Genomic DNA, 25,401 nt, shown 5'->3' with positions numbered 1-25,401 from the left:
GGAGACCGACACGTGGGACTCAATCCCGGGCCTCCAGGATCACACCCTTGGCCAAATGTGGCTCTAAACCGCTGAGCCACCCAGGCTGCTCCAGCACTGTATTTTCATTCAAGAACACTCACAAAATAAGGTGTATCAGGGACCTTAAAATAGTAACTAAATGATTGAAAGAATCATCAGTTTTTTTATATTTGATTTAATAGAAAACCTCCTAAATAATTCCATTCTTTCATGAATTATCTACTTAGTAAACACACCAATAAAATTATGTACCAGTCAAAATTTTGTGACTGTTCTAGTTACTAAAGATATAAAGATACAAAAGGACATTTCCCTTACTCAAGAATCTTACATGCAAGTGGGGAAGACAAAGTAAAACAGGATTGGTATAACTATAGAAGTATACAAGTTACTCTTACACTTGATAGTTGGGAAAAGGAAGAAAGTGGATATCAGGTAGAGATAATTTAATTTATAGTAAAGTTTCTAACTTTAAAACATCAATCTTATCCTTGCCCCATAAATAATAGTAGTGATACAAAGACATTACAACATGTGAAAACAAAAACTATAATTTAGCTATATACTAAATAACTAGTTTTGATGCAATATGCACAAAACTTAATCAATATAATATTTGTGATTAAAAAGCCTTAAAAATTATGTATTATTCCAAGCACACCATTGGTGCCTATTGAACAAATTCCACAGTTCTCAATTATCTGGATGAGGGCTATTAATGGTAACATCCAATTGATGTAAAAATACCCCTAAGGTTTCCGCATCTATCTGATTCTCCAAATTTCCAAATTCTCCTAAAATGAAGCTTTATTTTCTTATTCTGTTGGAAGTTTTAGAATAAGAGAGAACAGAAAGCCTCATCTGCTGGTGGGAGGATAACTCTTGAGAGCCCACCCTCTCTCTTTTTTGGTAATTAGGAACTTTGTAATAAACAGGCTTGAAGAAAAATGGTGATCAGAAACAGGAATGTGGAGTGGGCTCAGGAATAAGCCAGAGATCAATTCACAGTTCCCAGTTCACAGAAGGAGATGGTCTAAAGGCAATCTGGCCTGGGAAAGTACTTTCTGCACATTTGAACTTATCAAGGGAAATTGACAGTTTATATCAATTCAAAAGAGGACAGTTTAACAAGATAAGCAAATATTATAGACTTGAAACCCATAATTTTTGTTATGTAAAGTTGCTTAAGATATCTCTTCACTCATTTCAACCAAAAATTATTTATGAAATAATTTCAAATTGATGCTTTTGAACATAGCAGTAGTTATGACTACTTGAAACCAAATAAATTCTCTGTTCATTTTTGTTTTGTGGTTGTTAGCTAGATAGCTAGAAAAAGCTGTTCCTAGTTAACCAAAACTATTAAAAAATTAATATTATATTATTCATAATACTAATAAAAAACATTGAAAACACATTTCTTGAAAGTACATCTATCTAAGATAAATGCCAGAATTCTAGGAAATTATGTTACATTTTGTTAAAAATAAACAACATCTGGGGCACCTGGGTGGCTCAGTGGTTGAGCATCTGCCTTCAGCTCAGGTCATGATCGTGGGGTCTGGGATTGAGTTCTGCACTGGGATCCCCACACAGAGCCTGCTTCTCCCTCTGCCTATGTCTCTGCCTCTCGGGGTCTCTCATGAATAAATAAATAAAATCTTAAAAATAATATAAAATTTTAAAAAACAACATCTATGTGAACAGCAATGAAGACAGCAATTGCATTGGTAACACTTGATTTTTTTAAAAAAACATATGTTAAATATATTCTTCAATTTCTGATATCCTGATTCCAAACGTGTACCACATTATGGACTGAGGAATGAGAGAAATGTCTGTGCTGGTGGAATTTTTTCTCTTGCCCTTGTATTTTCGCCAGTCTGCTACCAGGATCATCAAGTGATTATCTCTCTGAAACACATGTTAGAGCTAGTTTAGAGGACTTCTGACATGATTGCATACCGTCTGAATCTATGGGCCTCCTTCAAGTTTTGAAGAGTTTGACAATTAGTTACCTTCAGGAGGAGTTAAGAATGCTGGCTTTAGAATAAACCCACTCAAGCAGTCATCTCACTGTTCTGAGAAAAGCACCCCCTAAAGGGACCATAGATTTAAAAACACATAACCAGCCAGTTTTTTTCTGGTAGTAGCTTTGATGTTAGAGACCAAGCAAACACACCTGGTGCTGACTTTAATGTATGTTGAGTATTCTTTGTATGTCAACCAAAAGACAACAAAGACAAACCCTCCAAACCCAAAGGATTATTTGATATCATGATAAATTTCATTAGTTTCCATTTAAAAATAATAATAAATCTTCCATTTAAAAATAATTATCTGCAAAGATTCATTTTAATCTCATTTTTCCTCTCTTCTTCCTCCTTGACTAAATGTGCCAACATTCTCATTTCACTGTCCCCAAGGAGCTGTACTTACAAGGAGAGCAATGTGGATCATGCCACCATGGAGCAATGGAGCTCTACAGACTCTGTCTCCTACATAACACTTGCTCTCTGAAAGGGGGAAAAATTAAGTAGAGTGGACAAATGTGAGAAACGAAGGATAACATTTTTTATTATCCACTATGTGAAGGATGCCATACTTGGAAATTTTTACATACCGATTGCATGAAACAATTTAATCTTTTCAACAATTTTAAGAGATAAATATCGTTACCATTTTACAAAGAGGAAGAGGCACTGAATCGCAGAAAGGCCAATAGACACCCAAGGTTACACAGCTAGTTAGTAAAAGAAACAGAATCTGTATAGGATTAATCCCAAATGCCCTGTGTTCCTACCACACGAAGCTGACCAATACAATTCCATCAAATTTAATTGACCATGCATCTACTGTACCATATCTGTTCTTCAAAAAATTAAAGTAATTTTCTTCTGACATATGCTTTGGGGTTTTGCACAATCTCTACATATTTTCTCCACTTCCATGCATAATCCTCCAGAGAATAAAACCAAACATTTGTATTCAATTATTTTATTCAATTATTTACCATATATATAGTTGCCATTTTATTAAACTAGAATATAAATGAAGATTAATGATTTGGTTCCATTTTGTTTTAGCAAATAGAGGCATTATTGCTGATATTCTTTATTCATTACTAAACTTGATTTTTGGCCTGTTACCGCAAAGACTATTTTATTCTCCTAATTGAATTGGCATTATTCCTGATTAAAACCATTTTAATAAGTTATACTAAGTACTTGAAATATCGTCTCAAGTGTAAATTATTCTTTTCTATGTAAGGCAATTAATTATCTGAGCTTTTTCAGTATGTTATTAAGTATAAGCACTATTTTCAATAAACATTAAGTTAACCCTCTTAATTTAAAAAAATGGTTATTTTAGACTACTGCTACCAAGCAGATTACAATTTCCTGAAATATTGCCAATAACCTCATACCACTGAACCGCCGCTCTCTCACAGCACTTTAACATGCTCACTTGCTTTCAGGCTCCACCTGGCTCCTCCTTTGTAAGGATGATATGAGCAACACTTTCCAGTAATTTTCCACTTGTACTTATTTATTTTTGAACTTCATCTATGCCAATTAAAAATCTACATCACTTCGAAATTCACCTTGTCAGCTTCTACACATTGAAACTTAGAGAAAGGCACTATCCTGCCTGGATAGTCTTAGGAACCGGTATTATTTTGATGTTCTTTATCTCCTACCCTCCCCCATATTTTCAGTGTTTCCATGGTTTTATTCCCCAAGCTTCAAACACCTCAACACTTCCAGATCCTTTTATGTCAGCAGAGGTCCTCCTCTCATGCTATACTGAGGACACTTGGCCTACCGTGTGAAAGCATCTTCACTTACCAAGTTCCTATACACTCTGGCTTTGTTACAAACAAGACAAAAATCATCTGTGAAAAGAAAAGCTTCCACATACTGTTTCTAAACTCTTTTCTTAAAGGGATGCCAATTGTTATGCCAATTGTAACTTAAAACGCTGCAATTTTGATTCCTTTTTCCCGACTCAGAGATATTGTTCAACTCTCTTCCTCATTTCTTACATTATCACTCTTTATTGAGTGCCCTTCTTTGCTTTAATTTTTTTTTAATTTTTAAGTTTTTTTTTTTTTAAGTAATCTCTGTACCCAGCATGGGGCTTGAACTCATGACCCAGAGATTAAGAGTCGTAGGCTCAGGACACCTGGTGGCTCAGTGGTTGAGCATCTGCCTTTAGCCCAGGGCATGATCCTGGACACCCGGGATCAAGTCCCATGTTGGATTCCCTGCATGGAGCCTGTTTCTCCCTCTGCCTGTGTCTCTGCCTCTATCTTTCTGTGTCTCCTATGAATAAATAAATAAAAGTTTAAAAAAAAAAGAATTGTAGGGTCTTGTGGCTGAAGCAGCCAGGCACCCCTAGAAAAATTCTTGCATGTACTAATTAAGAACATCTGGTCAAAGATTTAGTATTTTGCTTCAGTAAACCACCTCTCCATCAGTGTCCAACTTATCTCCTCTACCTCACCACCAGTTTACATCACCTCTAATAGAATCGTGGACTCAGGATCAGAAGGGACCTGGCTTCATAAAGCCAAGTCTGGAAACTTTACCAAAAGGCAGGAATTTTGGTGTTCTTTTAAAATTTCTATTAGAGAATGAACTTTTTAATAAAGCACCTTGTTTTCTTTCAATGTATCTCTAAGTACTATTCTACTTTTACTATAAGGGTTTGTCTACCTATCCTATGGAATATATTCCCATTTGTTGAAGTCCTATAGCCGTATGGAATAGCTCTAACTATGCTCTTAGTTGCCTTACATTATTTCTCCCAAAACCTAATTATAGGTATCCAAAGTTCCATCTTGTCTTCCCATATAATCTCTTACAGTGAATCCATCTCTTCTTAAAACAGTCCAGAGCTCCATATCACATTTCTAACTCCTTAATCACATTCCCATATAAATATTCCAGTGGCCCACCAACTCTAATAGTAAAAAACCTTCTTTGCCTAAACTCCAGTCCTAATCCTTTACATCTCTATTTAGTATATGAGTAATTGGTTCTTTTCCTTTTTCTTACTTTCTGCTTTCAAATAGCTTAGAAGTGTTGATGACTCTCTACTTTATTTTATTTTTTTTAGTCCCAGAACTGCAACAAAGAGCAAAGTAGTCCCCGCCAGCTGGGAGCTGACCTGGCACTACCAACTGGCCTTCATGTTGCTAGAAGCCAGCCCATCCGCTCCAGCCAGGCCACAGGGTTCTCATGGTGAGTATAGTAATTTTATGGAACAAGGCCAGTCTGTAGCTGTGATGGAACTAAACAAAAACAAGACCACTCCATTATCATATCTATACACTGAGAAACAAAACATACTCATTGTGCAAACCACAAAAATGACCAAACGCCCCCACCCACCTCCCCCGATCTTGGCTAATATGAATGACTTCTGCTTCTTTCCTAAATTGCTACTTTCACCTTGCTTTATTATTTCACCATTTAGATAACAATGATTAGAATACAGTTACAGGTTGAATTATGGACCAAAAAATATGTTGAGATCCTTCTCTAGTACCTCAGAAAGTGATCTTAACTGCAGATAGGGTCATCATGGGTATCATTTGTTCAATAGCGATGAAGTCATATTAGAGTAAGGTTGGGTCCTCCTTGAAAGAGGAAATGCTGGTTAATTCTATGTGAGGGCAGAAGAAGAGACTAGTGACACAGCTACAAAACAAAGACTAAAAGCCACCATCAGAAGCTAAGGGGCAGTGAAGGATTCTAGCTAGAGTCTCAGAGGTTGATGGTCTTGTGCACACCTTAATTTTCAACTTCTAGTCTCCAGAATGGTGAAAAAATACATTTATGTTGTTTTAAACCTTCCAGCTTGTCAAACTTTGCTACAGCAGCCCCAGGAAACTAACTTAGATACAAATCCTTAGATACAAATCCCAAAATTACCCTGGCTCCCAACAACATTGAATCCATAGGTAAGCTCCCCCCAAATCACATTACACAAGGTCAAATCCTAGTCTTACCTAATAATCTCTTACTGAAATGCTGTATGACTTCTCACTAAGGACACTTCCTGTCGCAAAAAGTCAGCAAACTCAACTTTGTTCCACTACCTGATGGTTTCTAACAGAAGTGCAGTGAAATCTTTTTTTTTTTTTTTTTTTTTTTTTAGTGCAGTGAAATCTTCCTCCTCATTCATACTTTTTACCTCACAATTGAAAAGTTGTAGCAGGTTCCTAACTATCATTACGCCTTAAGTTTTGACTGTATTAATTTCTGATCTAATATTTAATATGCCAGTTAATCTTTCTAAGTATGTTCTGAGAGGTTTTAGTGATGTCCAGTGAACCATGACTCAGGGATTAGTGTAATCCCTTCTCATCAGCACTGGCCTGTGACCTGCCTGACTCAATAGGATATAGCAGAAGTTATGCTGTGTCAGTTTCCAGGCTAAGCCTTATGAAGGTTTGACATCTTCCAATTTTGCACTCTGAGGCAAATCAGCTCCCATGCATGAAGTCTGAATACTCTGAGGTCTTCATTTTTATGGACAAGAAGTATACCTGATAATAAACAAAGGCTCACATTGTATATTTCTAAGCATTTGAAAATTATTAATCAAGCTAAAAAATCATTTAAAAAAAGTCTGTCCTCCCTAATGTAGAAATACAGCATGAATAAGCTGGTAGGTCAATTTTGAATATGCAAATTCTCAGAATCCTTGGATTTCTGTGCTGGGATTGAATGATGTGGGAATAGTAGGCCTATGCTTCTGGCTCTCATTTCTCTGGATCCATGTGCTTTGTCATCCCTCTTCTCTTCTCTTTTCCAGTCTGTTCTGCACTACAAAGGAACTCATACACATATCCAAGATCCACCCCTATCCCCACCAGAGTTGCCTTTGAGTTAATGACTCAACATTAGCAGACCTTCAGGAGGACAGAAGGTCCTCCCCTTGAATTAGGCTCAAGATTATTTGGTTGGGAAATTCAATGTTCCAGTTCACTCTACTTGCTTGGGGCTGCTGGGACAGAGGAAGGATCTGAATTATGGTTTACTCTGGCCTTTAAGTGCCTCATCATATGGGGTAGCATAAGACTGGAAGGAGACAAGAGCATGACTTCATAAGCTGTAGGCTCCAGGACAAGACTTTCATAATAGGTTTACAGTTAGTGCTGAGTACTGCTTTCACATCTTATGAATTGTGTCTCATATACCATGACAGAAACCATTATTTTAGTGATTATGAGTGAAATGTCTTCTGTATAGTAGAATATTAAGACTATTTCTAGATCCAAATGTGCTAAGTGAAATTTACCACTTATTTTATAGCCCCTACTTAGAGTCCCTGTTCCAGCACGAGGATTTGTCTTTACAGCCATATTTCTACAGGATAACAGGATGCATGCTTCAAAGCTGAATCAATATCTTGAAGGAAAAAATATAAAATAATTTAATTTATTGTGAAACATCTTTATTTCTCAGTGAGTTACTAAAGTGCCCTATCATATTTGCATTTCAAATAATTTTTTTGATTAGATACTCCCATTGTGTCTTACAATTTTAACATTTCAATAATAGTCAAAAGTTAGTGTGCATGAAGATCATCAATTTTAGTTATTTGCAATATTAACAGTAAATATACAAGAACATATATTAAAATTATTCATAATTATTTTTGAACAGTGCAAAAATGATGTGTAAAATATTCTCGAAGATATGTATACCCAGTAAGAGCTTGCTTAAAGCGTAGGATCTATAATCACACCTTTATTCATCTGTTACCATGCTAGAAATCTTACCTCAAAATTATATGTTGTCAAGAATGGTAAGTAGCATGTCATTTGCAGCTCCGCTAGACTTTCTTAGTTTTGGGGGTCAATTTGTATCCATGAGTTATGAAGAAAATAGTCACTAAAGACTACTTTCAGCTCTAATTTCAGATACTAATTTAAAAAGCATGTCATTAGGTATAAGGAGACTTTGGAGATACTGGAATATTGATTTAAAGTGTATATTTTTATTATCTTCACACTTTGAAAAGTCTTCCAATTTTTTTAATCCCATGCTTCGATGTACACTTTCAGTATGTCCTCATTATCATTTCTTTCACAGACGTGTGACAAAAATTATCAGTTGATGGGGAGAAGTTAAATTCAGAGACTGACACATTGGCTTTTTAATCCTATTAAAAAATCCTAAAATCTTAAAGGTCTTATTTTATATTAAAAGTTATCACATTTTGGCTGTGACTCTTAGTTGCCTCAAGCTACAAAACCCATGGTGGTAACACTGGCTGTAAGAGGCCCACTGAAATATTAGTTTCTCTTAACCTTGTATTGAATACCATGAGAAAATATCTGTAGTTTTGTCCTCTAATTCAGACATTCTTTTATTTTTCTTTTATTTATTTATTTATTCATAAGAAGCACAGAGGGAAAGAGAGAGAGAGAGAGAGAGAGAGAGAGAGAGAGAGAGAGAGAGAGGGAGAGACACAGGCAGAGGGAGAAGCAGGCTCCATGCAGGGAGCCCGACGGGGAACTTGATCCCGGGTCTCCAGGATCACACCCAGGCTGAAGGCGGCGCTAAACCGCTGAGCCAATGGGGCTGCCCCCTAATTCAGACATTCTTAAGAACATGTGTTTCATTAACCATGAGAGCCTTCCAGATTTGAAAAAAAAAAAAAAAATATATATATATATATATATATATATATATATATATATATATGTTTTGATCCTACATCCATTTATTCAAACAGGTATCCAAGAAAACGTAAGTGGTCATGATATTTTAACAAGTGACTTTCACTATTCTTTTTAACACTGACTCCAAATAAAAAGAATATTTTTGACTGATAATTATTTTTTGATTAGTGCGGTTTTGGGATTGATATTCAGATGCAAAATCTTTTATGTCTATATTAAGGTTTCTGCTGCTCACATAGTAGTTTTGTCAATACTGACCAAGAAGTATTAGGAATTTTTTATTCATGACAGACACAGAGAGAGAGAGAGAGAGAGAGAGAGAGAGAGGCAGAGACATAGGCAGAGAGAGAAGCAGGCTCCATGCAGGGAGCCTAATGTAGGACTTGATCCCAGGACTCCAGGATCACGCCCTGGGCCCAAGGCAGATGCTCCACTGCTGAGCCACCCAGGTGTCCAGTATTAAGAATTAAAGAAAATATTCCTGTTCCTGTAACATATATTCTCAATGCTGAACAGATCAAAAAGTCATTAAGCATTTTTCCTTCCTGTGTCAAAACACATTTACAAAAGATGGCATATTCTCTCCATACTAGTGTGTTTACCCATTGTAAGCTAAATTATCAGATAGCCCAAACTCTTGGTGTTATTTGCTCTTGCACATTATATGTCACTGCTTTGAATAGTCAAGCATGTAATTTGGCAAGGTTATTTTCCAGAACCTCATTTTGTCCCCGAATGTATTATGCGTTATTACCTTTGTAGGTGGCTTAGAAGCTCCTAGCAATTACCTTAACCTTACATTTCAAATTTGTGAAATGTATAGGAGAATAATTGTTTCATCCCTTCTTTCCCTGGGACCAAAAAATGACCTGTAGACTAATTGATGGTGTGTTGAGTATCACATTTTTCAAAACACTGCCTTGACTTCAAGATGTAAATACAAAAAAAAAAAAAAATGTAAATACAAAATAATATTTGTAGTACATTGAATGTGGGTATGCTATGTATTTTAGATACTTCTCTGGAGGAATTAAAATCTAAAATATATGGGTAAAACTATACTTTTACATTTCATTCATTTGCATTTAATATTAAACTTAAAATAATTTTATTGAATGAAATACAGATCCTTAAAACATATACATTTTAGTCTCACTTATTGTCAAAGTAGTGCTATAGTATACATCCAAATTCACAGTATCTAGCAAGCTTGCCAGCTTGCTAAAGTACAAATATGTGGATTTATAGCATCAATAGAAAATTTTTTAAATCTGCCTCAAAAAAATGTGGAAAAAGACATTATACTTCCTTTACATTAAGGAGTTATTCTAAATCAGTGTTTACTAAAGTTCTCAGATAATAAGAAAAAATGTTAAATATGCATAATCTGTTTTAATGTTGGATTGGTGTCCAGGAATTGGATTTATAAATACTGCCCCACTCAAATTTTGACAGACAGGATAGTCTTAGGCTTAAGAGCACAGATTCTATATAATGGTTTGATAATCATTTGCTTCTTTGAATTTAGGTACAATAATTTATCTTTCTATACCTGATTCTCCTCAATTGAAAAATTGGATATTAATAATGTGGATACTAAATGAATTCCTATACGAAAGTACTTAAAATGACTGTCTTACCATAATTGCTCTAAAATCAATAGGTTTTATTACTACTACTATCACTGTAAGTCAATTATTTAAAAAACAAACATAGGCAATGTGCTTGATGAGGATTAGAGAAAGTGTAAAATGAAATTTTCTCATTTCTTTTTCCAAAATTCCTATCTTCAGAATGCACAGAGCTTTTGTGTGTGTGTGTGTTTGTGTGTGTGTGTGACAGATGCATGCATCCATCCACCTTCTCGTTCATTGTGAGAGTCCTGAGAAAATAATACTGATCAGATAATAATACTGATCAGATAAACTTGAGGCTCTCATGGGGTTTACACTTGAGTATGTCTATACTACTAATCAGTAAAAGTTTTTATTTCTTATACATTACTTAGAAAAAAGAGTTTTTTTCCTCTGAATAAAACCCAGAGATGTATTTATGTATTTATGAAATGTCTAATTGATCATAATTATCAAAATAGTTAAGAAAAAATAGTTTTTCAGAGATGAAAAGTATCCTTTACCATCATACTGACATTTCAGAGATATTAGAAAAAAATATTTTTTAAAAATGTACTGGGTCAGGGACAGATGAAATGATTCTGTAACAATCTAGACTAGATGATATATCTGGATTTTTAAACAGATTATAGCAGAAACAGAAGTGAAGTCTACCCTGAAATATGGGAAGTTTGATAACTATAAATTGGTTTTGGAAATAAAATAGTATCAAAGTAATATCAGATGTCATACTCAATGATATTCAACATGCTATCCATAGATGTGTAAGTGGAGGTAAGTGTAGTAGGCCTTACACTGTGGTTACAATATATTAACAGACCTTCTGAATTCTACTTCTAAGATGCATCTTTCCACAAAATGACAAAGTAAATTGTCCTACATTCCCAATATATGTGTAAGTCATCTTTGATGAATATGATTATGTCAACTCACTGAATCAGAGGTTAGAAGCTATAATTATGAGAATAGCATTCTTCTTGATTATGTGCATCCTAGATCTCAGACTTATAGTGGTGAAAATATACATGATTTATCAAGACTAACATGACAGAGGAACTTAAGATTCTAAGAATAGTGATTCTCATCAACGCCTATGAAAGGATGAAGTGATGTTTAAGGAGAGCAGATATTATTAAAATTTAACTGCCTAAGGGCAGAGTATGAAAACTAGACAAAAGGAGGCAAAAAAAAAAAAATCTAAAATTGTCCTCAGTGGCTTTTTGTGGCTGAGTGGTTTAGCACTGCCTTCAGCCCAGGGCATGATCCTGGACACCCGGGATCGAGTCCCACATCAGGCTCCCTGCATGGGGCCTACTTCTCCCTTTGCCTCTCTCTCTCTCTCTCTCTCTCTCTCATGAATAAATGAATAAAATATTTTTTAAAATAAACAAATAATAAAATTGTCCTCAAATAATAGACAAAGGTTACTGTACTAGAATCTGTCCTTACTGATGGTTCCATAGAAACTAGCCTAATTTTGAACAAACCATTTCTGAGTTGACTTTTTTATAGTTGGCCTTGTTGTATCCTGACATATGCTATAATCTATAGCACTATTTGAGAATATTTATAATATGTTTTTTATTTAAGATTTTATATATTTATTCCTGAGAAACACAGAGACGCAGAGACATAGGCAGAGGGAGAAGCAGGCTCCATCGATCCTCAGATTCTGGATCACACCTGAGTCAAAGGCAGATGCTCAACCGTTGAGCTACCCAGGTGTTCCTATAATACGGTTTTAAACACTCTGTAATACTGGTAGTAGATGAAACAACCTGATAAACAGTCAGTCCAGAAACTCAACCCCCCTTCCCCCCATTTTATTTTTTGCTGCTCTTACAAAAAAAAGTCTGGAATGAATGCACTATATATCCATATGGGAGAAAGCTAAGATTGGTGAAACATTTTGTAATATGCAACCATCGCATAGGTTTTCTTTTCACAAGACTCAACAATGTTAAGCTAATTTCTTTGATACTTATGAGGAAATAGGAAATCAGAAGTTGGGCACTTCATCAATGATCACTCATGTAGTGAGTGCTGGAAAAAGCTGGGAGAACGTTTGCGGGGGCCTTTTATAGGCCAGTTCCTGTATCAGGTTCTTTTATAAGCATTACTCTTTTAGCTTTTTCTATCCTGTGAGAAAGACGCAAAATGTAGAAACAAACAGGTTAGAAAAAATACATTTCTATCTGGGTTCCAGAGTTCCCCGTATTTAATCAGGCTGACTCACACTAACTAAACTCACAAAAAAAAATAAAATATATATCAGCAGATAAATTAATATACTAATCCTCAGTGAGCAATATACCTGTCACACAAACTAATACTTGCTTGGGTGGCCAAAAAATCAATTTGGCAAACCAAATCATGGTCGGAAGGTTTTCCTGTGAGCATGCAAATCACAATAAGGAGAGTGATTTTACATGCTTCAAATATTACAGAGCATCAGGCTCTGATTGCTTCATTTGCAGATTTCCATCATTGAAAGATGTCTGCCATAAGCACCAAGACAGCAGAGTTTTATGTCACAACTCTATGTTCCTTGCACAGTGCAGAAGGTGAACGGCCAACCTTGCTCCCCGGTTACTCAATTTTCTTACTCTATTTCTGACTCCTCCTCTTCCTCTTTCTCCTCTTTGACCTTCTCCTCCTTCTCTATGATCTATTCTTTTATTTTTTTAAGGTATGCTAAAATTATCTAAATAATGTAAAGTCTCACAATGTCCTGGAGCCCAGTCTCTACTTCTGTCATTCACAGAAAAATTTTATGTATGATCTTATTTTTCATAGTATATTATCTATTATTTATTTATTACTTAATGTTTCTTATTATGCCCTACAGTTTAATTTTTATAAGGTGTGCAAAGTAAAATGAATTTCAGTTCAATATAATCTAATATGAAAACTCAAAATAATAGTGATGTTAACATCATATAATTTTCTGGAGAGAAGTAGTCCAAGGCATGCATGGTGGCTGTTTGAGGACATGAGGAAACAATCTATTTCTGATCTATCCAATTTAAGTCTCGGTTTCCATCATCAGCATTACCTCAAGATACAAGATGATTATCAGAGAACTATCCAGAGCAGTGCTTTCCAAACTACATAGTATAACATCATTAATGTGATCTTTGCATAGAAAAGCTTGTTTGGTTTTACCCACCTCCACATGTCCTAACTAATAAGGGCATGGAGCACTGTTTGATAGAATCAGAGAGTTTACCAGGAATCCTGAAATCGACTTCCCTCTCTTCCACATAGTGGCTGTATTATGCTACTCCCATAGCCCCAAAACCTTCAGTTTCCTCTTATCTATTATGGATATAATGTATCTGTTTAATGAGGAACATCGAGACAGAAAATGAAACTGTTTTTGGAAGCATATAGTACAAAACAAATCAACTGAATATATTTTTAAGCCCTGCATTATGTTTAAAAAAATAATTTCATTTTTCCAAGTTGAAGTTACTCTTTAGTCAGAGCCCATTCCATCTGAGGAAGAAAGACATAATCTTTGTAAATCCAGGATATGCTTAGTCAGTTTCACTACTGGAACAAGTCACTTCAGAATGTTCTCATCTCTTTTCACCCTGCTGTTAGGAGTAAGTTGAGGCCCTCTAACATGTTGGATTTGATTGTATTGATCAGCATTCATCCATTCTGCCTTTTCAGGCCTCCAAGCTTTGTAGGATGTTCTATTGCTCATCAATTTTGGAAATACAACTGCTAAAGACTCATCTCCAGAATTATTCCCATGTACAATCCCTTGCCCCCTCATCCATTTCTTAGATGTTATCTTTCTTTTTGTAAAAAAAAAATATGTTATTTATTTATTCATGAGAGATACAGAGAGGCGCAGAGACAGAAGTAGGCTCCACACAGGGAGCCCAACATAGGACACGATCCCAGGTCTCCAGGATCACGTCCTGGGCGGAAGGTGGCGCTAAACCACTGAGCCACCCGGGCTGCCCCTTAGATGTTATCCTTGAAAGCTATTGTCTACCATTAGTTTCCAAAGTATTCTTTTAAGATTTTATTTATTTATTTACTTACTTACAAGTGAGAAGCAGATTTCCTGCTGAGCAAAGAGCTTGAAGCTGTGAGTCTCCATCCCAGGACCCTGGGATCATGATCTGAACCAAAGACAGACACTTAACTGACTGAGCTACCCAGGGACCCCCAAAGTATTTTTTAAATTAGGAGTGCACTCTCTCTTTCCATTTGATTTGTTCACACATAAAAAAACATGTTCCAGAATTAAAAGAAAATAAAATTTTCTGAGAAAGAATAAATTGGGGAGGGGGGGTGAGCAGAATTTCTACCTAGTTACGTCTCTGTGGCAACTCATCATGTCCATTAAGATCATTAAGATCTCAGTTTTCCATAACTCACAAAAAATAGTTAGCCTCACTAAGGAGATGGAGAATCAGAAATTCTGTGCATACTAACAACGTAGGTATTATGTAGTATGCAGTTACATAAACATCTTGTTGTCAATTAAGAAAATGGAGAATTTTCATGAAATTGGCATAAATACAAGTAGAAATTATAGGTTAACTATAAATTTTGGTGGAAACTGATATTTTAAAAGCCTTTAAGTTTAACTTACATTTTTCATCCTGTAATTCAAGTGTGAATGATCCAAAAACACCTTAGTTCTATAATAGCCCTATTATTTATCACCACAAAAATAGCTGACATTGTCCAGTTAGTCCAAATGTTAGGACAGAAGAAGAGTAATGGATAAAATTAATGGAATTGTTTTGATCCTTAATACTTATACCCAGTGGAATCAATTTTCTCATGCCATGTTATGGTCTGTGATATATGAGCAACTCAGAGAAAGAAAGTAAGAGTAAAGATATATTTTCTCTGTTCCCTATTCAACTCAAAAAAATGAAAAGTGTTGTTTCTATGAAGGCAACATTCCCAATTTCCAAAACCTATCAGATTTTTAAAGATCTGATCAATCTATCTTTTCCCAAAGTCTATCCCATTTTGAAAAATAATTAAGACACAAAATTAGAAATATGTACCTCACATAGGTATGAACTAATACTGTCATTGCAGTGAGTTATTATTAAAGTCACACAAGGTTGGCCAGCCAGCAATGCTTTCCATTTTCCTCAAACTTTCTTCCACCCACTAATAAAAACATTAATATATATACATCGATGTTTGCAGACACTTTCTCACTAGTGTATTATTAGCAAGCAAACATAAAGCATTTCTTATGTAAGATGTGGAAGTTACTTCCTAAAATAACTTCTTTATATTATATTTACAAATATTAGGCCTGCATTATAGGATTTCTGCAACCTATATGGGATTAGGTGTAATATGGTATATGTGTACTATGTACATAATTTTAAAAAATTATTCATGAGAGACATAGAAAGAGAGGCAGAGACATAGGCAGAGGGAGAAGCAGGCTCCCTATAGGGAATCTGATGGAAACTCAGTCCTAGGACCCTGGTATCATGCCCTGAGCCAAAGGCTGATGCTCAGCTGCTGAGCCACCCAGCTGTCCCTGTATTTACATTTTTAAGAGAGTGTCTTGGAGGGGCACCTCAGTGACTCAGTCAGCCAAGGATCTCTTGATTTCACCTCAGGTCATGATCTCAGGGTCATGAGATCAAGCCCCTCCTTGGGCTCCACGCTCAGCACAGAGTCTGCTTATCCCTCTCCTTCCTCTCCTCCTACACCTTGCTTGCATTCTCTCTCTCAAAGAAAAAGAAAAATAAGAAAGAAAAAGGAGAGAGGGAGAATGTCTTGGGTTTTCAAACAAATATGAGACTCACACAATGGTTAAATCAATTTATTGGTCCAATATTTTACAGATGAGAAAATACAGATCTAGTGAGATTAAGCTAAGTTATAGTAGAGCTAAAGTCAGAGAACTGACCTTCAAATTAACAGTCTATTTTTCCCCAACACAAAAAATGACATTTTTATGTGTCACCTGATGTACCTCATATTCAGTTCAATGTGTATCAAGAACACTGGTAGTCACAAGCTACTTTTTCATGAAATCCCTTTTCTCTTAGTTCCAAGCACATGGTTACAGTACTTTTATCAACCCTTCTCAGTTATGTGTGGCTGAGACTTTCAGCTCTGGCCAATGGAATGTGGGTAGAAGTAATAACAATATGTTCAGACCTGGACCATGATAACCTCCCACTGAGTTTTCAAACTGTTTCTTCTCTTGTCTGTTCAATAATGGTTGATGTCAGTGAAGCCTGGAGGTGACATGCATATGGAGCAGCCTCTGTCGGCCTGAGAATCTGAATACTCTTTTGAAGCAGTGAGTTCATGGAATTTGGGGAATTCACAGGTTCCAGAAATATCCATCTTTGGATTCCACGTAAAAAAGAAAATAAACCTCTCTGAATTAAACTACTGGCATTTGTGGGTTTATTTGTTATAGGATATAGTATTATCCTAGGTAACACAGACATATTAAGGGTATCACCTAAAATGGTATTAGGGTCTCTAGTTTTGGCATTAAGGTCTCTGGTCCAGTACTATGTATTGTATTTAAAGTGAGAAAATCACAATCAATTGTACTTTAAAATCTATTTCTTAGTCTCCTCAGGAATACTGCTTGTAAAAGAAATGTGTCTTTTAAATAAGAAAAAGCAATAAAAAATTTCCAGGCATTATAATTAAGATAACAGCTCATTGTGTATGAAGAAATCAAATCAAAACATCTCTTTTTGAGGATGAGATTTTGCCATTTGTGACAAGCGGATGGACCTAGAAGGTATTACACTGAGTGAAATAAGTCAGACTGAGAACGACAAATACCACATGATTTCACTCATATGTAGAATCTGAAAAACAAAACAAATGATAAACAAACAAAAAGCAAAATCAGACCTATAAACACAGAAAACAAGCTGATGACTACCAGAGGGAAGGGGATAGCGGGTGGGTGAAGGCCGGTAGGAGAAAAAGGCTTCCAGTTATGCAATGAGTATGTCACAGGAATAAGCACAGCATAAGGAATATAGTCAGTGATATTGTAATAGTGTTGTGTGGTGGCAGATAGGAGCTACACTTGTGGTGAACACAGCATAACATAAAGAAGTTGAATCACTATGTCATACACCTGAAAATAATGTAACATTGTGTGTCAACTATACTTAATTTTTTTAAAAGAGAAATGAAAAACAAAAGCCCACCCCCCAAAACAGGAAAAAAAAGAAGAAAGAAAAAGAAAAAAAGAAACAAAACTCCACAAAAATCTCTTTTGGAAAGCCAGAGAAAGAAAACTTTATATTTTAAAATAAAAAGTTATTTTCATATGGTGGTATTAGGTAAATTTAAATTAATTAGCACAGTATGAAAATTACATAAAAACACATTATTAATGGTTGTCTGGGTGGCTTAGTCCATTAAGAATCCAACTTTTGGTTTCAGCTCAGGTCACAATCTCATGGTCTCATCAAGCCTTGCATCAGGCTCCTCACTGAGTGTGGAGTCTGCTCAAAATTCTCTCACTTCCTCTCCCTCTGCCCCTCCCTCCACTTGTGCACACACACACACTCTCAAATCAATCATTCAATCAATCAATCCGTCAATAAAACATTTTAAAAACATTATTTAATATAACTTGACTACTAATAATTCAAATAAATAATGGTTGTATTTAGGAATTCTTACTCTATATAAGGTGTTGTTTATTAATGGCTTGTTAACGAATCCTACAAAAACAATATATGTTCTATTATTTTCCTCAATCAGTATCTCAAAGGTAGGTTAAGTTGGGTGTTCTGGAATGGAGATCTGTTGTATCAGGCTAACATCTGCAAAAACTGGCCCAAATGGAACCCTGCCTGGGATACCTGTGGAATCTGAGTACTATTTACTGAGGCCTTAAGAAAAGTAGTAGGTATGTATTTATCCGAGCTGATAGACAGGGATGAGAAACCAGCCCAGAGCTGAAGATCCCGACATTCAGTTACTGAGTAGCAGAAGGACTAATGGTGATGGTGATGGCCACCAGGGTATAAGGACATCAAATTTCTGCTTTTCTTTTCTTTGCCTTTATATACTTGAATGTGTATGTGTGAGTGTGTGTGTGTGTGTGTGTGTGTATCACCTAAGTTTTCCAAACTATATTAATTTGTTTTAGGGAGAGGTAGTATGAGCAGGGGGAGGGGCAGAGGGAGAGAGAGAGAGAATCTCAAGCAGACTCCAGGTAGAGTGTAGAGCCTGATGTAGGCCTTGATCCCAGGACCCTGAGATCATGACCTGAGCTGAAACCAAGAGTTGGAGGCTTAAGCAACTGAGCCACTCAGGTGCCCCTAACATGGAGCTTTGATCAATATATGAGAGAATGACCAATAATGCTATGGAAAATAAACAAAAAACACAATTAACTTTACTGGAAGGGGAAAACACTTGTTAAACATCTAGAAGATACTCAGAATAAAATCTAGAATATGAAAAAATATTATTTTACCTATAATAACCTCCAAAGTAAAGGTGCTGGCAGGGTGGAATAATATATAATAATTAATATTTAAGTGAGTGAAACTTCCCATAGAAATGGTATGGCATTGACATTATTTTTCAAATTTGCAGTAAAATATTCTAAAAAAATATGTGATCAATTGAATAAAAAAAAAAAATGAGACTGGTTCTCCACTCCTCCTTCTTCCACAATCTTTGGGATATGTTTCTGCAATGCTTCACATTAAAAGGTGGATTCATTTCCCCACCCTGGGCCTACATCCAAGGGAAACTTGCTTGCTTCTGCTCTCTCTGACTCCTACACGTGCTATGAGAATCAGGCTAGGATAACTTTCTGAAGGATGAGAGACCAGAAGAAACAAAACCAAGGCATCCTACTTGTTCAAGCTAAACCCAAACATATGAGAGAGTTTGTCCAGTATCAGTAAGTGCAAAATAATGAATTGTTATGTCCCTGCAAAATTCATGTATTAAAATCTTAACCTCCACTACGATAGTCCTGGAAGGTGGGGACTTTGGGAGATGATTAGATCGTGAGGGTACAGCCCTCATGAATGGTTATTTGTACTCTTATCAATGAGACCCTAGAGAGCTTCCCTGCCCCTTCTGCCATGTGAGGTCATAGTGAGAAGATGATCAACTATAAGCCTGCAAGCGAGCCTTCCCCAGACACTGAATCTGCCAGCACCTTGACTTTGGAGTTCCCAGCCTCCAGAACTGTGAGATATAAATTTCTGTTGTTTGTTAGCCATCTAGTTTATAGTATTTTTGTTACAGCAGCCCAAACAAATTAAAACAGTAAGTCATCTTAGCTACTCTATAACTGACCATAGACACGTAATTAAGTCCAGCTGTGTGAAGCCAAGAATTTTGGAGCAATTAGTTATACCATGTTATTGTGGCTGTATGTAACTGAAATAGACTTATTATATGCATTCTTACCCTAGACATAAAATCAGCACGATACTGCATATGAAAAACTCTTCAAAATTAATCATTTTATTTAACAAATAAATTATTAAGTAAAAGGAAAACGGTTGTGAGGGGGAAACCTACAACTTTCCAGATTTAAGGCACAATTCAACCAAATGCAGTATGTGGCTGTGTTTGGATCCTAAGTTATTTATTTATTTTTAAAGACTTTATTTATTTATTTGAGAGAGAGAGAGAGAGAGAGAACCAGACCAGGAGGAGGAGCCGAAGGAGAAGCAGACTCCTGCCTAGCAGGGAGCTCTACATAGGGCTCTATTCCAGGACCCGGGATCATGACCTGAGCAGAACACGGATACTTAACCACTGACCCACCCAGGCGCGCCTTGGGTCCTAATCTTAATAAACAAATCCTAAATGAAAACATTCAGACTTAAATAGGAAGATTTAATATTAAAAACTATTGATAATGATTTAGTCTATTAATGGTATAATAATGGGGTAGTGATTATGTTTTTTAAAAACATTCCTAATCTTTGTGAGCCATATACTGAAATATTTTCAAGGATATTATGATTATCCTTGGAACTTGCTTCAAAATAATCCAGTGTGATAGTGGTACAGAAGCGGGCCATACTGAAGAACAATGCTGCTCAAGTTTTAATGCATAAGAACATTTAGGATTCATTTAGGATTCTTGTTAAGATGCAGACTTGGATTCAGTACTTCTGTGGTGGCACAAGGAGAATCCACACGCCTAGTGAGCTCTTAGGCAAAGGCAATGCTACTGGTCCCTAGAATACACTTTGAGCTATAAGGTTACAGATAAAAAGAAAGGCCGTGAATTAGTAATTGTGTACCTGAGTAGTGGCTACATGGGGCCCCATAGAAACACTCTCCTTCATTCTATATATTTTTAATCTTTTCATAATACAATAAAAACTGTTTAAAAAAATATTTCTAAATCATTTGAGCAGATAATACCATGCTGCCACTGAAACAGTGAGGTCCCAAGTTGTGTTTTTCTCACTGACTTTAGGTATAATACCTATTTAAAGAAATGAACCACTGAGACACAGAAGAGTTTATGAAGGCTCTGTGAAGGAAGTGTCATTTTCACCTTGGTAGTGGAGAGTAGATAAGAGTCAGATATATGGGATGAGGGAATAAAAGAGTGCAGCATTTCAGGAGACAGAAATTGCTTTAGAAAATGCATGAAAGCCAGAAGGAACATCGAATGATTAAGTAGAAGATGCCTAGCCTGCGTGCTTATTAAAAGATATTTACAAATGTGCTGGGTTGCCATGGAATTTAAGAATTCAAAATATATGTTGTTGCTTTCATTGTGGGGCCTGGCCAGCAACTGGGAAAGAAAACAAACCAGGACCAAAATATAATTAACCGCAAGATGGCGCCAAAGCCCCTTCTGACCATCTCACAGCTTGAATTTTCATACTTCCTCCCCCCCCCCTCCCCCCATGAAATCTGGAGTAGAATCAGAGCATAAAATAGAAACTCCATGTTTTAAGCAAGTAGTTAAAATAATTAAAATTTGAACCTAGCTATTACCAAGAATGATTTAATCATGAGGGAACTCATGCATTTTAATCACAGATATTAAATGCATTTTATTAGTTCATATTAAGTGATAGAAAAAGTACATATTCATATTTGATAAGTTTATTCTTCCTTAAATATCTTGGGAAAACTGCAGATAAAGTTTTATTGGCAACACTAATAATAATACCATTAAAATGAATTCTGTATCTTTATTTACCATATCCATTATTATAAATGGTTTTTGAATACCTTTTCAAAAAAGTTTTTTTCAGACTAAAAAAAAAAAAGGAAAAAACTAGTAATTTCCTAAAACTTTCCTAAAACTTTTCATAATAGAATGAACTTAATTGTTAATATAAAAAAAGTATGTGATTTAAGTACCAAAATGTATTTTGGAAAAAATATTTCAATATTACATTTATTGGATTATGTTTTGACCATACAAAGATTACCCTAGCCCTATTTTTAGGTGGTTAAGTTTTCCACGCTAAATTTTCCATACATTAGAAAACAGGAGGACAGCAATCCTATTAAGCCACTGCTATTAACGAGCTACATGTGTAACTTGTCCAAAAATTTCAGTACCAACAAGTAAATTTAAAAATTACTTATTGGGTAGCCCAGGTGGCTCAACGGTTTAGCACCACCTTTGGCCCAGGGCCTGATCCTGGAGACCCGGGATCGAGTTCCGGGTGCTCCCTGCATGGAGCCTGCTTCTCCCTCTGCCTGTGTCTCTGCTTCTCTCTCTCTCTCTGTGCCTCATGAATAAATAAATAAAATCTTAAAAAATAATAAAAATTACTTATTGTGGATTTACTATATACTGTACAATGTGTGATTTGAATGATATCCAGTAAAATATAAATAAGGTATAATGTGAAAATATGTATGATGAACAGTGTTAAATATGGAAGAACATTCCAGCTATGGTTGGGAGTTCATTAGTTAATTAGTATTTGGACATTTCATTACAATAACAATAAAATAAGAAGCCAGAATAACATGGGCTTGGGAGTAAAGTTAAGGTAAAAACTGAGACAGCATTTGGATACTACTCTTTCAAGAAGCAGGACACTAAAGAGAAAGATAAAGCTAGGAAAGTATCTTTGATGGGAATGCAAGAAAAAGAATGATTTAGAATAAAATACTGGATTTACTGTGTAGGTAAAATGAGAGTATCCAAGCGATATGCCTTCCAAGTTGGGGCTGTATTCATATACTGTGGCTTAATAACAAAAAGAGCTTTTTTAACATAGGAAATAAGATACAGTTGAGTTTTTACTGTCTTGTATCTGTGATTTCATAGAGAATATATGTATCACTTATTTTTCAGGGGTGAGTCTACAAGATAGTTAAAAATGTATATTACTACAAAATAAAGATTATGTAACTCAAAATGATATGAGAAATTTTATGATGAAACACCAGTCAGAACTGAATTTGGAACTTTCAAAAGGAAATACTGCTTATAATTTAATATTTTAGGGAAAATATTAAATTATAAGAAATAAACTATTGCATTGTAAAGATTGTTAGAGCCATGTCATTAATAAACATTATAGGTGATTAGTAATCACAATAAAAGTTGCAAGGCAATTGGATGTTTTAATTAATAATGATCATTTTAAGTAACTTACTTTATTTACTTAATATATAAGCAATTTACTAAACTGCTTAGCAAACGTGTTTCATTAAAAAAATATTAGGATAATCAGCTTGTGCCTCCAGTCCTAAATCTAAATAAATAGAGGAGACCAATTAGTAAGTTTATTTTTCACAGAAATTCATGCATATAACTTCTTCTATGAGCAGTAGGCCTCTGGATAGCAGAGACATTTCAACATTAAATGTGATGAAATAAATTAAAATATGATAAACAGATGAATATAAAAAATGAAATTACTGTTGTACATAAATGATTATTGAATTAATTGCACTCTTAAAACTTAGGGTTTAAGTTTTTTAACCTAATAGGATAGAATGTTTATGTTTTTATTTCTCCAAAGTCTTCTGATTTTTTTTCCTTATCTATTACTCAAAACCAAATCATAATGTCTTTGATGTTAAGATAATATTGTTTAAATATGCCTAAGCTCTACCTTGGCCAATATAAAGCACCCTCACTTCTTAGGGGAGATTCATTGGCAAATGATCCCTTAAATAGAATGAGATCCTTAGCATTTATTATTTTATAATTGATTAGAAAAGAATGTAGGAATTCTTTATAGTGAGAATGCTTTGTAAAAAACTTGTACATAAAAAGAAATGCTTTATATGGAGGGGCAAAATCAGTACAGAATATTTTAGTAGCAGGAATCTCATTTTACTTCTTTTATTAAAACATTATCATGACAGACATGTTATTTAAAGAAAGTAAATATTCAGTGATATTTTCCCCAAAATTACAAAACTCATTTATGTTTGGTTTAATAATTGGTAAGATGTATTTCTCCCAAACTGTGAGCATATTGCCCTAAAACCACATTTTGGTAATACATCATTTTTTGATGATGAAAAGTTGAATTTTGCTCTTACGCTGGTACTCAGACATGTGGCATTGTTGCTGTTCACTAGACATTATTGCTTGGAGAAGGAGTCAAGTGGTGATTTCCACAGGCAATAAGTTACTTATTTTTTTTTTAAGATTTTTAATTTTTTTTTATTTGAGAGAGAATAAGATGTACAGAGAGAGAAAGAGAGAAAGAGAAGCAGACTCCCCTCTGAGCAGAGAGCCCAATGTGGGGCTCCACCCCAGGACCCCCAAATCATGACCTGAGCCAAAGGCACTTAACCAACTGAGCCACCCAGGTGCCCCAAGTTACCTATTTTTTAAAGCATTGTTAGAAGACATTGTCTTGTAGCATTTGTTTATATTTTCCCCCTTAAAGCTATGGACTTAATTTTGTTTCTTGAGCCTTTCATTATGGTTACAAGCATTAAAATTATTTTTCTTTATGTCTATTAAATTACATTGGGGTCAAATAAATTTATACTTGTTAGGTATAAATCATCCTTGCAATTCCTGATAATATCTTAAATCTCATTTGTGAAAAACAGGTCATTGGTAAGAGAAAAGGATCCTCTTTGGTATCCAGAAAGTAAACTAGTACCAAAGTATAAGCCATAACCAAAAATCTTTTTCTATTGTGCTGACCAATTGGAGAGCATAGAATGAAATATAAAATTCAATACATGACATATAGAGTTTAATCTACTCAATTCATTAGGGGTGTGTGTGTGTGTGTGTGTGTGTGTGTGTGTCAGGGTGGAGGTGGGGGTGAGCAGACTGGAGTAATTATTTGCTATTCAGAACACTAGTTTAGAATCCTTCTAGAAAAATAAAGATCTACACAAAAGGGGAAGAAGTCAAATTTTCATCTAAATTTGCTTTCTACCCTGTAATTTTAAATCTGCAATATAGACAGGGAAGTGGAAACATGAAAATCCAAAGCTGTTCATATCCATCCTCTTCATTACTACTGGCATCATTCAATTACAGATGTTTTTCCCTATTAGCCACTGCATCTTGTGTTTTAGTTTTAGAAAGAAAAATTTATTAGCATTGATAAATAGTTTATTTAAACTTATGTAATGCTTTTATTAAAACTTTCAATTTCCTCCTGAAAAATGTACATAAAGGTAATTTTATGTGTATTTAATTTTTCAGAGTTAAAAGGAAAATGCATTGCTAGATGCCATATAGATCAAAATACTGAGATTTTGGGAGGAGGGGCAAGATGGCGGAAGAGTAGGGTCCCCAAGTCACCTGTCCCCACCAATTTACCTAGATAACTTTCAAATCATCCTGAAAAACCTACGAATTCGTTCTGAGATTTAAAGAGAGAACAGCTGGAATGCTACAGTGAGAAGAGTTTGCACTTTTATCAAGGTAGGGAGATGGAGAAAATACTGAGATTTCATCTTAGAAATATATACTCATTAATAGCACTTAAATATTAAAAGATAATGAAGAGATAGGGTTCAAAGTAATCTTTCTAATTAATTTAATTTTCTATGATTATCTTTCTGATAAATATTTTACAATGGTTACCTTTCTTAAATAGAAATATG

At 35.2% G+C, this 25,401-nt stretch overlaps 1 long non-coding RNA gene across 1 annotated transcript in view; it reads left to right on the top strand.

The window, feature by feature from the left end:
* The window catches only part of LOC111091831, a 70,242-nt gene extending 53,504 nt beyond the window's left edge, over window positions 1–16,738 (top strand). Inside the window, exons 3-4 of the long non-coding RNA XR_005376013.1 lie at window positions 5,143–5,267; window positions 16,596–16,738. This is a non-coding gene — a long non-coding RNA (uncharacterized LOC111091831). The remainder of the gene's footprint in view (window positions 1–5,142; window positions 5,268–16,595) is intronic.
* Window positions 16,739–25,401: the final 8,663 nt, after the last annotated feature.

The sequence above is a fragment of the Canis lupus genome, chromosome 22 (genome assembly GCF_011100685.1).
Source record: "Canis lupus familiaris isolate Mischka breed German Shepherd chromosome 22, alternate assembly UU_Cfam_GSD_1.0, whole genome shotgun sequence".
NCBI lineage: Eukaryota > Metazoa > Chordata > Mammalia > Carnivora > Canidae > Canis > Canis lupus.
This window is presented reverse-complemented; position numbering and strand designations above follow the sequence as displayed.